Genomic DNA, 19,142 nt, shown 5'->3' on the forward strand with positions numbered 1-19,142 from the left:
AGGGACCCATTCCTGTTTTAAAATAGGGTCAAGGGCATGTTGTGCTTTTTCACAGGAAGAAAATAAAGCATGGTGACTGCCTGTGGGGCAGAGGAGTACCAGCCCTGCTGAAACAACAGCTGCAGAGGCCTTCACACAAGTATTGGCATGAGACTGCTAAATCCGCCTTCCTGACCCTTTGATGGCATCATGCTTCAGTCTGAGAAGGGAAGGAAGATTGTGGTGATGGTGAGTGATTTCCAGCTTCTTGGTGTATCGACTGCACAAACTTCCAGACCTTGGTGAGTCCTATTTACTTTGGAGCTGGCTCAAGAATGTTGACTGAATAGTTGACAGTTTATGCAGCGTATATCTTAGAACACAGAACTCATTTTTGACAGTATGGTGTTCCACCAGCTATTGAAATAAAGGACCTGAGAACTGATACCTCAGGGAATTTTCCCTCTGGGGGAAAGATACTTGTTCAAGCAATGGAACACTATTATGGAGGCAAAGAGATTGAAGCCCCTCTTCAGAAATAAAAAGAAATGTCATAAAAGTTTTTGCTGATACTTAGACAATAGGACAATTCAAACATATCTTTGAAAATTAAGAGCAGCAATACAAGTAGATTAGAGGAAAAAAAAAAACTTATAGCTTACCCATAACAAAAACCTCTTCTTGTCTTTTGATTAGAATGGATTTAAGAGAATTGTGATTTGACAAATTAAGTGTTTATTGTTAGTTTCATACTAGAATTATTATATTGACCTGTTAATGTTTGTAACTACTTTAGTCCACTATAAAGATGTTACTGATTAGAAAAATGTTAAAATTTGTTAGAGAAATTTTGATATGATAAGTTTTTAGTTTTAATATGTTTAATAAGATATATTTGAATTCTGAGGCAGTTTAAAACTGTTAACACTGACATAAGATTATATTTTAATGTGGAAAAAAATATGTTCTTTGAGAAATATTTTCAGTACACAGAATATTTAATAGTGCAAATTCTATATTTAAAGCATCAATTGCATTTTTCTTGGTTTATCAGTTTTCATGGAAATAAGTTGTTTACAATCTAGCCTTTATCTTTGTTTTATGATTTATTTAGATCGTGTTATGTATGCCTTTGTATTTTTCCTCCTTTCTGGGGAAGGTAGTGAGGAATGTAGCACACATCTACATTTGACAGCTAAACATTCTAAAACACTCATCTGCCACAACATAAAAGGCTAAGAATGCATACAATTCTCCATAATATATCTCTGTCACTTGAGTGTTCCCAGTAGGGCAACTATGCAATGATAAATTAGTTCACATAACCATAATATATCTTAAATTATACAGAACAATTATATTTATTATATAATATTTCAATGTTTTTCTATTTGTATTTATTTAATTATAAGTTTTTGGGTTGGAAGTTCTAGATGATTAAAATACATCTGTATAATACATACATAGGTGAGAAAAATACATCTGTATAATAAACATGTAATTATATTTTCAGAGAAGAAACAAGCTTTCAATAGTTATACACACACGTGTTCATTAAAAGAATCTATATAATAATGCATTATTAGTTACCATTTGACTTATATGTGTATATAGCATAAGTTACTAAAATGTGAGCATCTTCTTTTATTTTAGGCAGAATCATGCTATGTTACCCACATTGGTCTCAACTCATCATCCTGTTTGGCTCTCCAAGTGCTGGGTTAATAGGATTATTTCTTCATAATTATTCTTCTTTAAACTATAACAGTCATACCACACACTAATTTACATTTTCCACTATTTTGTCTTGTTATTAAACTTTTACATATATTATAATAATCTCAATGTGACACAAAACACGCATATAAGTTACATAACTGGAATATCATTTAAGGTCATTTAACTATCACAAATTGTAACACTATTCTCCTTAAACTTATGAACTTATTCACTTACTATTTAATAACATATGCTTTCAGATATTCAAAGCTCTTCATGGTGCTTTTGTTTCTTACATCGAGTATTTATTTCTTAGTGAAACTGAGACTGCAGAAATTTAATATTAAGATCTATTTTTCATTCTCATATCAATTAACATTTAAAGTCTACCATTTTTAAGGTGACTTTTCTCTTCAAAAAATGAGTTTTACAAGGTATTAATAATAATTTTAATCAGAATTTATGTTTCTTAGTTTACTGAAACATTAATTAAATAAAATTAGAGGATAAACAACATAATATATTTTGGTGTGATCTATAGAAAGTTACTTTGATAAAATGAATAGTAATTTTAGAATTAATGTTTAATAGAAATTTTTTAGAAATTTCTATGTGTATAACATTCATAACCATCATGATTTTATTTTGATTTTAATATACATTATTTTTTTTTTTTTGGTTTTTCGAGACAGGGTTTCTCTGTGGCTTTGGAGCCTGTCCTGGAACTAGCTCTGTAGACCAGGCTGGTCTCGAACTCACAGAGATCCGCCAGCCTCTGCCTCCCGAGTGCTGGGATTAAAGTTGTGTGCCACCACCGCCCGGCTCTATACATTATTTTCTTATTATAGATTTTTAAATTTAAAATATTTTTAATGTTTAAGTATGTATCATATCTGTAGAATATATACATTTTTGGAAAATTATAATATTTAATAAAACATCTAAGCTAAGTTAAAAGTTAAAGATAAAACTAAGATTTTAAAGGTCCACTTTTTAATTTAAGAAAATGACTCAGTTTTTCTCATTTTCCTGAAGGCTGAAGGTTGTGAATAAAATAAGTTACATAAGACATGCCTATTGCTATCATTATGCAGTATAAGACTTTAAAGACTTTGTTCTGCTTTCAATAGGGAGCCAGAAAGAGAAAAAGAATGATGCATTAATTTAAGTACTTTAATTTCATCTAAAAGTTCACATAGCAAGTTCAATGTTTCATATTTAGAGTTTGAAATCTTCCTTCCTCTTTTTCAGAAATTCTTTGAGTAGAAAGAACAGTCACAAGTAGAATCAAGACAAAAAACTCAATATAGAAATAATATCTGATTTGATGTTTCCATAGATGAGAATTTGGCAGCATTCTCACTCTTGAAGATAGTTTTTAAAAATATATTATATGTATAAATATATATGATTATATGCCCTTTTCTAGTTGTGGTTTATTTTTTTAAGGATGTGAGCAAAAAGAACAATTTGTATTTCTTATAGCATCCTTTTATGGCTGTTCATTTATGTTCTGGTCCTTTGGGGACCTATTTAAAGATTGTGACTGATTTTGCTAAAACAAACCAAATAACTACTCTGCAAATAATGGTTGAAAAAAAGAAATGTACATGTATACTGCTAAACAATAATATGATTATATGAAATATAATTATTTCATTGTCACCTCCATAGTAGTTTCAACTTTTTCTCACCTCATCTGAAGTCATATGATACTTCATTATTCAAAATTCAATGAAAAGGTTAAAGTGTTAAGGAATCTACCATTTCCAATATATGTGAGAGGTTTTCAAATCACCATCACCAAAAACAGCAAATACAAACTGGCCAAATAATTGTGTTATGTGATCGCACGTCATTCACTTATGACTGTACTTGATTTTACCTCTCATTTTTGTCTGCCACACCCAACTAATGTTGAATTTCCCTCTGTATGCTGGGATTACCATTGATAAATAAAGAACTGCTTTGGTCCTATAGAAGAGCTATAGGGGAACAGAGCTAGGCAGGGAAAACTAAGCTGAATGCTGGGAGACAGAAGGCAGAGTCAGAGAGAAGCCATGTAGCCTACCTGAGACAGACACTGGATCTTAGCCAGTAAGCTGCAGCCACACAGACATACACAGATTAATAAGCTAGAGCTAATGGGCCACACAGTGATGTAATTAATACAGTTTCTGTGTGATTATTTTGTGGCTAACCAGCCAGGAACCAACAAGCAGCTCTCTCCTCTAACGCTCAACTGTACAGTTATTAGCACTTCTAATGTTTTTTTCTCAGTAGAGACGTTACAAGTAAACAAAGATGATGTATGTCTAGCATTTAAGAAGTTCAAGGAAATGCTATTTAAAAGGGAACACAAAACAAAAAGAGAGTTTTCTTTTGTTCTTTCTGACTGTAAAAAAAATTCAAGCTTTGTATTTACTTTTTGTAAAGTAATCTCCCTACACAAATTATTTCTGAAGCTAAGCTCCCTGAAAAGTTGCTAAGATTTCCCAGCCACTTCTACTTTTATTTTAAGAAAAAAATCTTAGATTGATACCTTTTTCACTTCTAATATGGAAAAATATTTTCTTCACGCTCAGTTAAATGAATAACTGGAATAGAAAATTGTTGAAAAAATATTATGTTACTGGTCTACTATTTGTCTATTGTTAAGTTTATTAAATTTTCATTATTGTAGAATATTAGATAATGAATGTATATATTAGAAAATCATGGCAATGAAATGTTTAGTATATGAAGAAATATTAGAGCTAGATAAGGGTGCATATATGAATTCATTGTAAAGAATAAAAACAGGGGAAATAGAGGCTAAGAAATTACCTATAAATACTGAAACTTGACTATTGCAAGACATTAAAACAAAAGGGTAATCAAAGTGTGTCAAAGTTCTTTGAAGAAGGATTGCTATGTACTTCCCAGTAAGATACAATGGGAGAGAGGAAATGGATATTAAAAAGGAATCCAGAAGGCAACCGTAACTATTAAAATAGACATTCCCAAAACACATAAAGTTTTCAGAGAAAATTGGTATGTAGGGTACTTTACTACAAGCTTATCATCCATTATGCACTATTTGCTATACTAACAACTTTTAAGTAAAGTGCAGGTAAAAGAAGTAGCATTAACTGTGTGTTATCCAACAATAAGAGGAAGCATAGAATTGGAGAAATAAGCAGTCATGCTTAGAAACTGATATGCTGTGTGAAATAGGGTCACTGGTACACTGAGGTAAAGGGATTTCTTTCAATGAGAATAAGGCAAAACTTCACTGATGAGAATAATCTGGACAAAAGAATATGGAATGGGCACGGAATCTGAAAACTGCAGTGGTGTTTGTCAAACAATGGCAGATAAAAGAGCGCAAGTTGAAAATAATCTGTCCACATCCTGATGATAACCAGGGAAAGTGCACTGTCAAAAGTGAAGGATGATAAGAATGGATGGATATATTGCAAGAATAGAACTGTGAGAGCAGATTCAAATCCTTTCTTTTATTCCTCAATGCAATATGATAGTCACTTAATATTTTAATGAGAGAAATATATTCATAGTTATGCTTTAATCTTAATTTGGTGCTGTGGTTGAATTGGTTGGGAATAAAAGGGGGAATGTTGAAGAAAATGAAGAAAGAAATTACAGAGACTAAATGAGGGTGGTGGAATAGAACTGGAAAAAAATCTTGTCTACTTTGAGATATGTGTGAGCCAGATAGTATTGGCATGATGTGATATTTAAGGTATGTGAAGGCTACTCTCCTTTCAGCCTCCAGGAATTAATAATGAAACTAGAACCCCAAATGACAATGTCTTATCTTTTATTTGTGGTTCCTAATTTTAAATATTTAAGTGTGAGCATATAACCTAATGTAACTGCAGAAATCAGGAAAGTAAAACAAAACCAAATGGGTTAGGGATGATGGGAGCTCTAGGCTGAGGAATGTCAGGCCACAGATGCTGTGAAGGGGAAAAGATAAAGGAGGGAGAGCTTTAATGAGAAAGAGAAGGGAGGCTATGTAGAGGCAGAGAGGAGGCTAAATAACACTAAAGATGCTTAAAAACATGTTGTAAATCATTTGTTTATATTTATAAATAAGGACCACAAATAAGAGATAATCCAAGCATTTGTCTTTCTGGGTCCAGGTTACATCATATGTATGTATATATATATATATATATATATATATATATATATATATATATATATATATATATATATATATGGTCTAAAAGAAGTTACACCACTTAGGGTGATGCCAATGCTTTGCAAAGTGTCTTAGACCAAACAAAAGCCCAATAATAGGCCTGGTAAACTTCTGAGTTGTTGGTCAGGGAACTGAGCTAAAGAGATATCCAAACAACAAAGGTCATTGTTGTTGCTCTTGGTTGTCCCCCAGAATTTGAAGATAGAACACTGGCCCTCTTGCTAGACTAGGTCCCATAGCATCAGATGATGATGTGCATGCTGTCAAGAGAGAGAAGCAATCAGGAGTCCTATCAAGATAGAAAGCATTGAAACATTGTGTCCATAATTATGCAAAAGTGGCATTTTTAACTTAGTGATAAGCAACAGCTGCCTAATTAATGCCCAACTCAACAGGATGGATTCATGCCTAGTACTATAAAACAATTACCAATGACTAGAGAGGTCATAGACCTGAGATAACCAACTACTGCCAGGTCCCTAAAGCAGTAAATTTCTACCTTTTTTTCTTATACACTCAGATAAATTAACACTAAAACTTATTTTGTAACAGAGCGAGACTATTTCAGAAATCCACAACTGGCCAATTCCAACTGATAAATATGCAACTTGAACTTCATACCTATGGCTTAGGGAAACTCATGTGATGGGAGAGAGACAGAAAGATTGAAAAAGCCAGAGGGCCAGGAAGTCTGATGGGAGATAGTGCCTTTATTTAACCCAGAAAGCTTAACCCGTGTATTAATTCACAACAATACTGTTGTCTGAGCAGGACCAGCAAATAATGCAACCAGTTGACAAGCCAACATAGACAGATTAATTCCTAGAGATCCAACCCTAGATAAACTACTACAGGTGCCCAATGACAGCCAAAAGAGAGAGAATCAGGATTCAGTTTTCTCCAAAAATAAACTCTCACATAGTTTGTACAATCTGAAGTGGTCACCCTTTGATACATGTGAGTGTGTGTGTGTGTGTGTGTGTGTGTGTGTGTGTGTGTGTGTGTAATAACAATGAAAAGATCACAAATTTGGGAGGACGGATACTAGAGTTACAGGGCATCGAGTGAAGGGCAAGAGTGACATAGATACAGTACTCTTACTCAAAGTTCTGACAAATATTAAAAATTAGAAAAAGAATTAACTTTTGCTCACCTTAGAATGTTTACAAATGCTCTGAGTACTGGAAAGAGGCCCGAAACTCAAAAGCAGAAATAATGTTCCTTGTATACTTTTGGGAGATGTCATTTTATAAATGTGACTAGAGATTCAGGATTATATGGACAGTTCATACATAAAATACCAAGTTTTAAAAAAGACCACAGAAGACTGCACAAAGTCTTTTTGTAGTGCTATTGAGTACTTTCATTACTGCTCTGACAAATTCACTACCAGAAGCAATTTAAGAGAGGAAGGATTTTTCCATTCCCACACGTGGAAGGATAAAATCTGCCATAATGGGGAAAGCACCAGTTCAGAATCATTTGGGTATCCTAGCTATAGGAGCTTGTGCTGGCTGCTTTTCATAGGGCCAGCAATGAGGAGAAACGGGCTCAGACAGAGGTGGAACCAGCATATGATGCTCAATACATGTCCTAGTCAGTGTTCAGGTGCTATGGAGAGACACTATAACCACCATTTTTATTTAAAACACCACATTCCATTCCTTGCTTCCCACAGACTTATAGCCATATCATAATACAAAATTTATTCATCCAACTACAAAGTTCCCATAGTTTTCATAGTCTCAACTCTATTTAAAAGTCCCAAATTCAAAGTAGTTTTTGAGACATTGCCTTGAGTCACTAAGATTCTAAGAGGCAGGATCACCATGTTGGTCTGGGGTTGTAGTAAGAGCCAGTGGCTGGCTGTTTTACTTTTCGGATCTTCAGGTTGAATCCCAATTTCTGAGTTTTTTTTAACTGTGCAACTACAAGATGCTACATTTCTTTCAGCACCACTTGTCTTCTACACCCCTACTATTTGGTCAATTAAACCCCCCTTAAAGCTTCCAGCTGCTTTAGTAATCCCCAATTCCAAATTCACATTCTACCAACATGCAGCATGGTCATGTCTGTTATAGCGCTTCCCGCTTCCTGGTACCTACTTTGTCAGTGACTATTGTTGTGAAGAGACACCACAACAATTCATAAAATACAGTACTTAATTGAGACTTGCATAAATTTCAGAGGGTTAGTCCATTATTATCATGGTGGAAAGCATGACCTCACAAAGACAGACATGAAGCTGAAAAAATAGCTTTGAGGTCTAGATTCAGATCTTCAGGCAGGGGGAAGAAAGAGATGCTGGGCCTCACTTGGGCTTTTAAATCTTGAAACTCAAATGCATTTGACACACTTCCTCCAACAAGGCAACGTCTACTTCAAACAGAACACAACTCTTAATTATTTCAAGTAGTGCCATGCCTAATGACTAAGCTTTCAAATCTATGAGGCTATGGATGCCATTCTTATTCAACCCCTCACAAAATCCCTAGCCTCCTCTAATGACTCATTTTTGCTACTTGTAACCCACCCTTTGATGGTTCTTCACCATCCCTTAATATGCAAACAGCTTGGGTATAGGTGTCTGAGCAATAATCCTGTGAAGGGACCTTTTAAATCCAAATCATAACAGTTATGTAAAAGAAAAATAGCCAACAAAAGAGAATGTAGCAAAGTTAGTGATATATATCAGTTTTTCAGAAGAAACATAAAATAACGTTCATGAACTTTCAAATGAGGCTATTGGTGCCCATAGCAAAAAGAAAAAAGAGAGAAAGGAAGAAAGAAGAAAGAAAGAAAAACCCGGACAAAAGAGATGAAAAATGCTCTGCTTCTCAATAAAGAGAGAACACTATATGATCAATCATTATAGCATCCCTGAATTATCTTATAGGACGAAATGACTTAAACATCCTTATTATGCAACATAGGTCAGAGTATTTAATTTCATATATAAAAACTGAATTCACGTGGCATACATTTTATAGCTATTATGCCTGCTATCATATATAAAAGATATTTTCACTTTTGTACTGCCATATAAATGTCCTTGAAAGACAAGATGATAAATACTCTAGCAATAAGCTAGGAAAAGAAAAAAGGATAATGTGAGTCTGCCAAATATTGACTATAAAAGGCAAATGGAATGAATATCAATAAATATTTCAAGAAAATTGATATTAAAATTTTGAAGTCTGCTCCTCATTTAGCGTGTAAGAAAACTAAACCACTAAAATGACAGTCTTCTTGCCAAGGATATTTTCAATACATAAAATAAAATAAAATGTCTTTGTTGTTATAATGAATGCTAATCTTCTGAATTCAATAAATATTAATAGTAATTTTACAATTAGAAATTAGGTACCTATTCTTCCACAAAAATAATAACAGCTCATCTGTCTAAATTCAGACTACTATAACAGGACACAATCAGATGGATAATTCAGAAACAACAGAACTATACTATTCAAAATTCTGGAAGATGGAGAGTCAAAAGTCATGCTACTGGTCAGGTTTGGTTTCTGGTGAGCTTTGTTCTGCATCAAAAATGGTCCTTTTTGCTAGTGTACTACCATAAGGAACAGGGAAATAGCTCTCAAGGGTCTCTTTTATAGAATAATTAATATTGGTTATGTTGCAGAGATCATTTGTGGGTTACCTTGCAACACACCTGGTCTATTTGGATACAAAACTTCCTAGGCCTGGATATAGGGGGGAGGGCCTTAGACTTCCCACAGGACAGGGTTCGCTGCCCTCTCTTAAGGACTGAGGGGGAGGGAGGAGGGTGAGTGGGTGAGCAGGAGGAGAATGGAAGGAGAGGGAAAAGTGTAAATTTTTTAATGGAAAAATAAATTAAAAAAATAAAAATAAAAAAAGAATTTCAGGTAGGGACAAACATTAGGATATAGTATAACTTTAAACATTATTAAATGCTGAATTCAAAATTGGTCTGCTATAGAAAGAAACTACTTTTTTGCCTATTAGATCACTGGTTGGTTAATTTTATCAGCATGACAGAACATAGATTCCCCAGAAAAGAGAAGCTCAATGATGAATTCTCAAGATCAGGTTGGTCGTGGATGTGTCTGTGGGTATTATCTTGATTAATTGATTTAAAATATTCAGCCCATTATGTGTAGCATCAATTCCTAAGCAGGGTGTCCTGAACTTTAGATAGAAAAAAAACTTGTTAGCAGGAAGCATGGATTATTAATTTCTCTTTTTCTTGGCTATAGATATTCTTACCTTGATTTTCTCACAATAAGGAACCTAAACCTAGAATTATAACACTTCCTTCATTTTTTTGGTGAGTTTATTTTATCACAGCAACAGAAATGAAACCAGAATAGACTAACTTAAAAATATATGTTTACTTTTTCACACATCAAAGAAAATTCACCATAAACTCTGTTGACACAGAGTCTAGTTTATTGATGGATTCTCCGTGCTCTGGTTTCAAATCATTGGCAAAAAGAATGTTGAGCAGGAAAATATCTATTATTTTGAAGTTTGTTTTCAGGTTTAAATAATCTTGGCCTCTTGTTGCCTCATCTCTCTATTAATAACCAGATTTTTTTTCTTTTCTTTCTTTCTTTTATTTATTTATTAAAGATTTCTGTCTCTTCCCCTCCACGGCCTCCCATTTCCCTCCCCCTCCCCAATCAAGTCCCCCTCCCTCATCAGCCCAAAGAGCAATCAGGGTTCTCTGCCCTGTGGGAAGTCCAAGGACCACCCACTTCCATCCCGGTCTAGTAAGTTGAGCATCCAAACTGCCATTGTTCTTGAGTTCTCTCAGCTATGTTCATAGCAGCATTGCTTGTAATAGCCAGAACCTGGAGACAACCTAGATGCCCTTCAATGGAAGAATGGATGAAGAAAGTATGGAATATATACATATTAGAGTACTACTCAGCAGTAAAAAACAAGGACTTCTTGAGGACTTCTTGAATTTTGCATACAAATGGATGGAAACTTTTTTTTTTTGTATTGTAAAAATTCTGAGGTGGACTTTCAGAATGGAATTAACTACTTCTAGAACAATACATGTCTACAATGTTGAACCATGATTGCATTGCTATTGTTACTTAATACTTTAATGTAAGACTTTAAAACTTTAACAATGAAATATTATTTTCTAGCATCCAGTGGATTCTTAAGGAGCAAAATAATCTTTCAATATAAATGGTAGAACTGGAAATGTTTTCACTGCAAGTGATTGAAGTTTAATGCATTTAGAAAGATGCTATTAACAAATGAAAAAAGAGACTGATGGCTAGACAGAGATTGGAAGGAAAGAACAGAAGGTGTGGAGAAATTATTGTTTTCATATATTTTTCTTACTGACACCTTTTAGGTTAAAAAACTAAAAATAGTAGGAAAATAATAAGCCCAATTCTACAAATTGAAAAAAAAAACATGGCTCTCCTTAAAGAACAGAATAGCGCTAAATAATTAGAAAATTATCTGTTAGAGTTAGAATATATTTTTCCCTATCACAACCTTTTGGATGTTTAATTCTTTAATGTGGTAGTATTGCGAAATGGTCACCTGTAGGAAAGCTCTGAATCATGGAAGGAGCATCTTCATAAAGTAATTGATGTTGTTTCTGCAAATATGGCTGGTCCTCATGCATTCATGTTTTACAGCATCGGTTGCGCATGACTCCTGCTGTCTACGCATGCTCGCTATCCGGAGACTTTCTCCAGTGAGTTGTAGCAGTGTAGTTTGACACTGAAAGCTGAGGGGTTTCCAGGTCCCTGCTTTGAGTTTCACAACTGAGAGCCAAAACAAACCAATTTCTTGTATTATATTAAAGCAATGGAAAGACTAAGAAAATCTTTCATAAATTTAGTTTCCATGAAGGTAAGATGTAGTTAAAACTCTTTACATTGCTTGCTTTGGATAAGGAGGATAAGCTCCTCATCAAAGGACAGTGTTATATTTACAGTAGGTGTAGATTACCATTGGCTTATGAAAGCAGTCGTAATGTCATAAAGTTGGTGAATGATAACGTTTAAAGAAAATTAAGTAAAACTAAATATATTATCATGTGAAGTCGCAATTAAGGCTTTAAAAAAAGCAATCTAAGACTTTTTCAGGCAGATTGAAACAATTATATTACATAAAATGAAGTGAAGCTGTACAATACTTATTGCTAATAGATACATCTTAACAAAGTCTAATGCTCATGTATATGACCTTTTCTTGAGGAAAATATACTTCTATTGGAATGTGATAAAGGTAAGTTTTGGTATCACTTTATTATTTATATTATTTTGAGAAAATGAAATCTTCTTAGCTTTCTTAACTTCCAACCAAATTTTTAATATCCATAGTAATATCATATAAAGTGACAGTGAGCATTACTGGCATTTGTCTTGTTAATTGTTTCAGTTAAAATAAATACAACTTTTTTAAAAATAAGTCTCTTTAGAGGACTGTATAGCATAATCCTAGCATGCAGGAAACACAGGCAGGAGAATTACAAAATTGAGGTCAGCCTGAGCAACACAGTAAGTTTGAGGATAGTGTCACACATACATTTGAGGTTGATCAGTTGATCACATAGGTAAATCAGTATGAAAACAAAACAAAACAAAAAAAGATTCAGACTGTCAGTTAAAAACTGCACAGACAAGGAAACTACAAAATCTATCTTTCTAAGGTTCTACATTTCAAGAAAAAATGAGATGTGGTCTTGGAAGATGACAAACTTTTTCTGAAACAATAGTAATCTGCATCCCAGAGAGGTTTCATTTATAGCATAGAGGACTAGAAGAAGAAAAGGGAATAGAAACGTGTAGTGTCTCCATATGCTCCATACACACAGAGCACTGTCGTTCCTTCCCTCTCAATAAGGTGGATCATATGCTTTTTCCCTAACAAAAATTAGCATAGCTCTAATACTGTATGGACAATGACTGGGCTATGTGGTTTCTAATACTATTAATATCTTGTAACAGTCATATCACTAATTCTTAAAATATCATTGTGCATTTAAAATAAATAATGAGATTTAAAACTTTGGAGATGATGGCTTGTTTCATCAGGCAAAAGCATCTATCACAAACCCTGACAATTGAGGTCGGTGGCTGGATCTGACATGGACAAACGAGAGAATGGACTCACACTATTTTCTGCATGTATACTGTGGCACTATGGCACCTTCACAACTGTTCTCTCTCTCTCTCTCTCTCTCTCTCTCTCTCTCTCTCTCTCTCTCACACACACACACACACACACACACACATACATAAACACATACACAGTTGTGTATCTGCACATAAAAAGTAAAGAAAATATGTTTTTTCTTAAATTCATAGTAAGGTAAAATGGTTATGTCCATCAAACCAGTATTGTTCACTACCTTCTGGCATTGACATTTGACAAAACAAATGTCCATGCTAGAAATGTCTAGCTAGCAAGCAAAGGGAATAATTCCAAGTAAAGACAGTTAGCAAAACTATGATCTAAAGTTCAATAGACTACAAGAAATTAAATATTGTTAAGACTTCAGAGTAGAATGAGACTTCAGACTCAAGTCTTAAGATGAGATTGCAGTCATGGGCAAACATCCAGACTACAGTCCTTAGAGAGCCCCTGCAGCAGACACCCAGCTGTGCCCACACTAGATTCCTGGAGTAGAAACTAAGCTAGCAAAATGTTATATTCCAAATAATTAAACCCATAATAATTTGAATAGAGAGCTAATAAAATGAGTTAAATCTAAATCACTTCATTGAAGTATTTTTATCCATAACCTTATAGCTTCTGTAAACTAACATTTTATTTAATGAATTAAGGAGAGTGTCTCCATTATTTTAATTCTTAGAGGTTTCTATCGAATGTCAAATTTGTTAAAATAAACTGTAAATTCAAATCACTTAGAAAAACAATAATTCCTAATCAAAATAAGTATAGAAAAATCTGAAAAAAAAATACTGACAGGACCATACCTCATATAAACCAAAAAATTATTGTGTTTCGATGTAGCTCTAAATATCCAAGGTCACCTTGAAGATTATATATCAAAGTCTTAAGAATGACCTTTTCCTAATTAAACCAAAGAACTAGACAAATTCATAAAGTAGCTAATGTTTTATTCGAAAAACGCGAGTTGAAAGGACATAGTCTTACTAGTCTATTTAGCTTTCTTGTGCTGGCTTTGATCAAGCAAGGAGAGCTCACATATTGCTTGCAGGCATGTGTGTATGCCACGGGCATACCCAGTACATGTTACTTTAGAGTCTAGAAGAAAAATAAAAACTGTCACAAGGGAAGAATGCCATTAGCAAAAGAAACATAAAAAAATAAGCCTTTATAAAAAATAAATTATAGTACTTTCTAGTACCTCATGCAAATGTTGTATAAAATATGAAAGAAGTAAAGGAAGTGTAACAAGTTAAAATTCTTGCATATGAAGTGTGTGTATAAATATATGTAAATTTTAAGTATATTGTGCACTTTGTATTGCAGATTATGGATGGTATATAGAGAGGGTAGCTTTACTGTGTAAGTGTACATTGATCGTAGAAAAAAAACAAGCATGAAATAGATAAAATGCAGAATATAGAAATATTTTAACTGACACTTTACCATTTTTACCCTCATCTGGTATAAAAAATGATTATGTTTTGTATGTACATAAAACAGCAAAATAGAATTAGTAAGTAATCGGTAATTAATATGTGCCCTTTTAAGACATTTGCAGGATGCAACTTGTACACTGAAAGCATTCAGTACATTAAAATAGACCTCTGGGGTGCAAGCCCAAATGATGCTTAGAGAAATGAAAAAAACACTTATGGTCTATAGTCTTAGTCACAGGAAAAATAATAATGTAATGTTTTAGAAAACCAATAAAAATTTTGTTTCTAAATATCAGAAAAATATCAAACTTCACCTTCTACTCACAGCATTTACATTCCTACAACAATGGATGCGAACACTGGACATTTATAACAAACTAGGGACACTGTTGCACATTTGAAAGGTATTCTTTTTCCAAATCACAATTTTATGTAACAAAATTTAGACACATCTTCCCTACTGGTATGATGGTTTTAAGCAGAAGTGATGGTAGTTTATTCTTGTAAGTAAACTTAACTAGTATATATTTAAAATATATTTAAAGATTGGGATATGCAGAGATTTAAAAGTATCAGTCAGTTGTGCTGTCTAAAAGAAAATTTTTTAAAAATCTGCTTATTAGGAATGACTTAAATAGAGAAAAGACAAAGAATTGCAGATACATGAAGGAATAAACAAGCATGGTTTCTGATGTGTTGAGTGAAAGGAGGCATAAACCAATGCCTGGCCCCCTTGGTTTGTAGTTGAGAAGGGATAATAGTGGTATTTCCTAAAACTTTAATCACTAGTAAGGAAATTAGATCTTATTTGTTGCTTGTTACAGCAGACTGTACTTCTTCAAAGCAAATATCTTATATTTTGATTCTACACATTCATGTTTTTTTTGCAATAATGCTGCAACAAAATCATCTTCTTTCCTTCCTCTGAATCCTATTGTGTTCTTGTGAACTGCACTAACTAATAGAATACAATGAAAAGCACGCCACACAACCTCTAAGATTGTCATCAGTGACAGTCTTACTCATCATGCACCCCCACCTGGAAACACATAATCAGAATCTAGGAGGCTGAGACTACAAGGGAGGGACCATGTATGTGTACAGACTAAAGCAGCATCAACCACTTGGTGTGAGAGCACACAGACTCAAGATGATTTGAGATCTCTGGCTTTGCAGTCATGCTAGCTGACAATAACAGCAGTAGAGAAAGGCCATCATTTTCAAATCCTGATCAATGTGCATATTTATGAGTAAAATATGTCAGTACATTCAAGCTATGAAGTTTGGGAGATTTAATGTTCAGCCTTAAAAATTAGAACAGTTCACTGTTTAAGAGTGTTTGTGAATATAAGACATGCACATCCACACATATATCTGTTTATCCTTTTGGAGAAAGGTAAGCTTATGTACCTAATCTGTAGTTTAGTGTTGACCTTGTTCATGAGAGATATATATCCATTGATATGGATTCTGATTTTTGAACTTTTAATCCAGAGATACAAAACTCAGAGATATTAGAACAGATTACAAATATCTTTACAGAAGCAGAACCCAAATAATTTATTTAAATAGCTTAAAAGTTATGTGATAATAATTGCAATAACTTATTAAACAAATGCTATGACCTTCACAGAATGAGACTTTTGTTTGGTTTTGTTTTTTGCAATAATGCTGCAACAAGAACAGAGAAAGGTTATTTAATTTATGTTTTGTTAAGTGCAGTGTTAAAGAGCTAAGATATATATATAAAGCAATGGAGACAAGATCGAGGTAGATGTAAAGAGGTAAATACAGAGGATTTTTTCATGTATTCAAACATAGAAAGTAGGAGATTATTTTAACCATGGATATTCACTATGTCCATTATATGCTTCTGTAATGTAATAGCCAAGACAGAGTAGTTAATTATCCACAGGATTTCATAGGTTCACAGTACTACATACTGAGAAATTTGAGATTAATATAAATGGCACATGGGCACTACAAAGAGCACAGGAAGAAAGAGAATGAGAAAAGAAAGTATGCGATGGGTGACAAACACCATTTTCTAAAGAACTCACTCAGATGATAAAGGGATATATCAATTCATTTCTATTCATCTCTATTTATAAATATGGTCACACTTGGGCAATAGGATTTTAATACTTTTGAATAAAATAATAAAACTGTAACAAAAGAATGGATACTATGCCATAATCATATAATTAATAGTTGTTTAAAAGCAAAGCTTGGTCACATCCTACTGTGTTCCTTTAATATATTTTTTGGAAAATGTTTCTAGCAAAAAATCATAAGACCTATGCATGTGCTCCATAATCTTCAAATATCTGACTTTAATAAGTGCTAATAAATGAAAAAAATTAAGATATTTACTCCTTTGTGGTTATGATTTTAAAATGATGAATTTTCACTATCTTTCAACTGATGCATTAGAACAGGACTCCTTTTAAAGACTGATTATTTCCTGTAAATTTTAATTGTTTGCACCTTGAAAGACTGCATTTCTGCTTTTCTTAAGAGAAAATAATGATTTTACATCTTATAAAGACTAATTATTTACAGACGGAGAGAAACATAATGCACCAAAATAAGATGTCCATACAGAAGAGATAAAGAATGTGATGCTCAATGGATTGGCTACAGTATAAACAACAACAACAACAAAAATTACTCACAAAATTAAACCTTATATTTTCTACATTTTTAATAAATTCTTTTTTATATTTTTATTACTTTATAAATAATACCAATCAAAATTCCCACTCATCCACTCCTCCCACTTTCCTCCCTCCTACTCCCTCTAGTCCTAAGAGAGGGCAAGGCACTCTGCCCTGTGGGAAGTCCAAGGCCCTCCCAGCTACATCCCGGCTTAGGAAGGTATGCATCCAAATAGACTAGGATCTGCCAGTACATGCAGTGGAGACAAATCCCAGTGCCATTATCATTGTCTGCCCCAATTATCAACCACATTCAGAGGGCCCAGTTTGATCCCATGCTCATTCATTCCCAATCCATCTAGAGTTGGTGAGCATCCATTAGCTCAGGTGCACTGTCTCAGTGGGTGGACCATCCCCTCATGGCCCTGACTTCCTTGCTCATATTCTCTCTCCTTCCACTCTTCAGCTGGACCTTGAGAGCTCAGTCCAGTGCTCCAACGTGGGCTCTGTCTCTGTTTCCATCTGTTGCTGGAAGAAGGTTCTATGGTGATATTCAAGATAGTCATCAGTCTGACTGCAGGATAAGGACAGTTCAGGCACCCTCTCCTCCACTGCCCAGGGTCCTAGCAGGGGATATCCCAGTGGACTCCTGGGAACCCTTACAGAGCCAAGCCTCTTGCCAACTCCAAAATGACTCCCTCAATTAAGATATCTCCTACCCCTCTCCCATATCTGCCCTTCCTCCATCTCCACCATCCCACTCCCCCAAGCTCTCCCCAACCCTCCCCTTCTCCCCTTCTCTCCTTCCCTCTCCTCTAAACCACCTTAAATGTAAAAGCTTTCTAAACATACTCAGTCTCTACTCTTTCCATTGCAGTTACCAAATAGTGAAGGGGATGTATAATGTCTTAACATGCAATGTTCCTTTTTATTTTATTTTTCTTTACAAACTACAACTTCACATTCTAATGAGTGATAAGTTTCAATAACTCTTAGAATTTTGTCATGATGCAGCATAATGTTTATTGACATCTTGAAAGTAAAGAAAATACTCATCTATTTCAATTTTCTGAATCAAAGAAGATAAGTTTTAACAACATGGCCCGGTCACCATACAAACCACATCATGTTTATTTTTGGCAATAGAATGTCTCCTAGCAATGTCAATAGGTGATTGAGGATATAGATTTTAGAGTAGACAAAGATTTCTGGAGTCATATACTCAAATTTTGAATTTCTTTTCTTTAAGGCACATTTCTTACTCTTGAGCATACACTCAGTTTCCCTTTCTTGGAGCTTTATACTAACTTTGGGAGTCTTGCAGTTTGAATGCAATTAGCTCCCATAAACTCACAGGGAGTGGCACTATTGGAAGATATGGTCTTGTTGAAGAAAGTATGTCATTGTGAAGGCCAGCTTTGAGATAAATATATGCTAACGATTCTGCCCAGTGTCTCAACGCACTTACTGCTGCTTTCTGACCAAGATGTAGACACAACACCTTACCTCCTTTCACCCTAACAAACTCCTTACCATGATGATAATGGACTGAATCTCTGAAAGTGTAAGTGAAGTACCTCAATTAATCGTTTTTCATTTAAAGAGTTGCCATGGTCTCTTTCTAGCAATAGAAACTCTAAGACAGAGAGACTCTCCAGATTCCTAACATGAGGCCAGTCAGCAAACTTTTTTTTCTTGTAGTAAATATAGCTTAAATTCTTCTTTTCATGTAAGGTCGCTATCTTCTATAATCACACAAGCCAATTGTCTTGTCAAGACTAGTTTTAAGACAGTTGGTTCACAGTCCCTCTATGAAAGTATTGCTCAATGTTCCAAGCACTTAAATCCTGCCCAAATCATTATAGCACCATGTCCTCTCCTCTATACGATTTCAGTTCCATTACAATGGCAAAATATTATCCCTCATCCCATTGATGGTGATCTTGATAAAAGAGAAGATGTGGGAAGAATGAGTGTCACGAACTTCTA

This window comes from Microtus pennsylvanicus, chromosome 12, assembly GCF_037038515.1.
Source record: "Microtus pennsylvanicus isolate mMicPen1 chromosome 12, mMicPen1.hap1, whole genome shotgun sequence".
Taxonomy (NCBI): Eukaryota; Metazoa; Chordata; class Mammalia; order Rodentia; family Cricetidae; genus Microtus; species Microtus pennsylvanicus.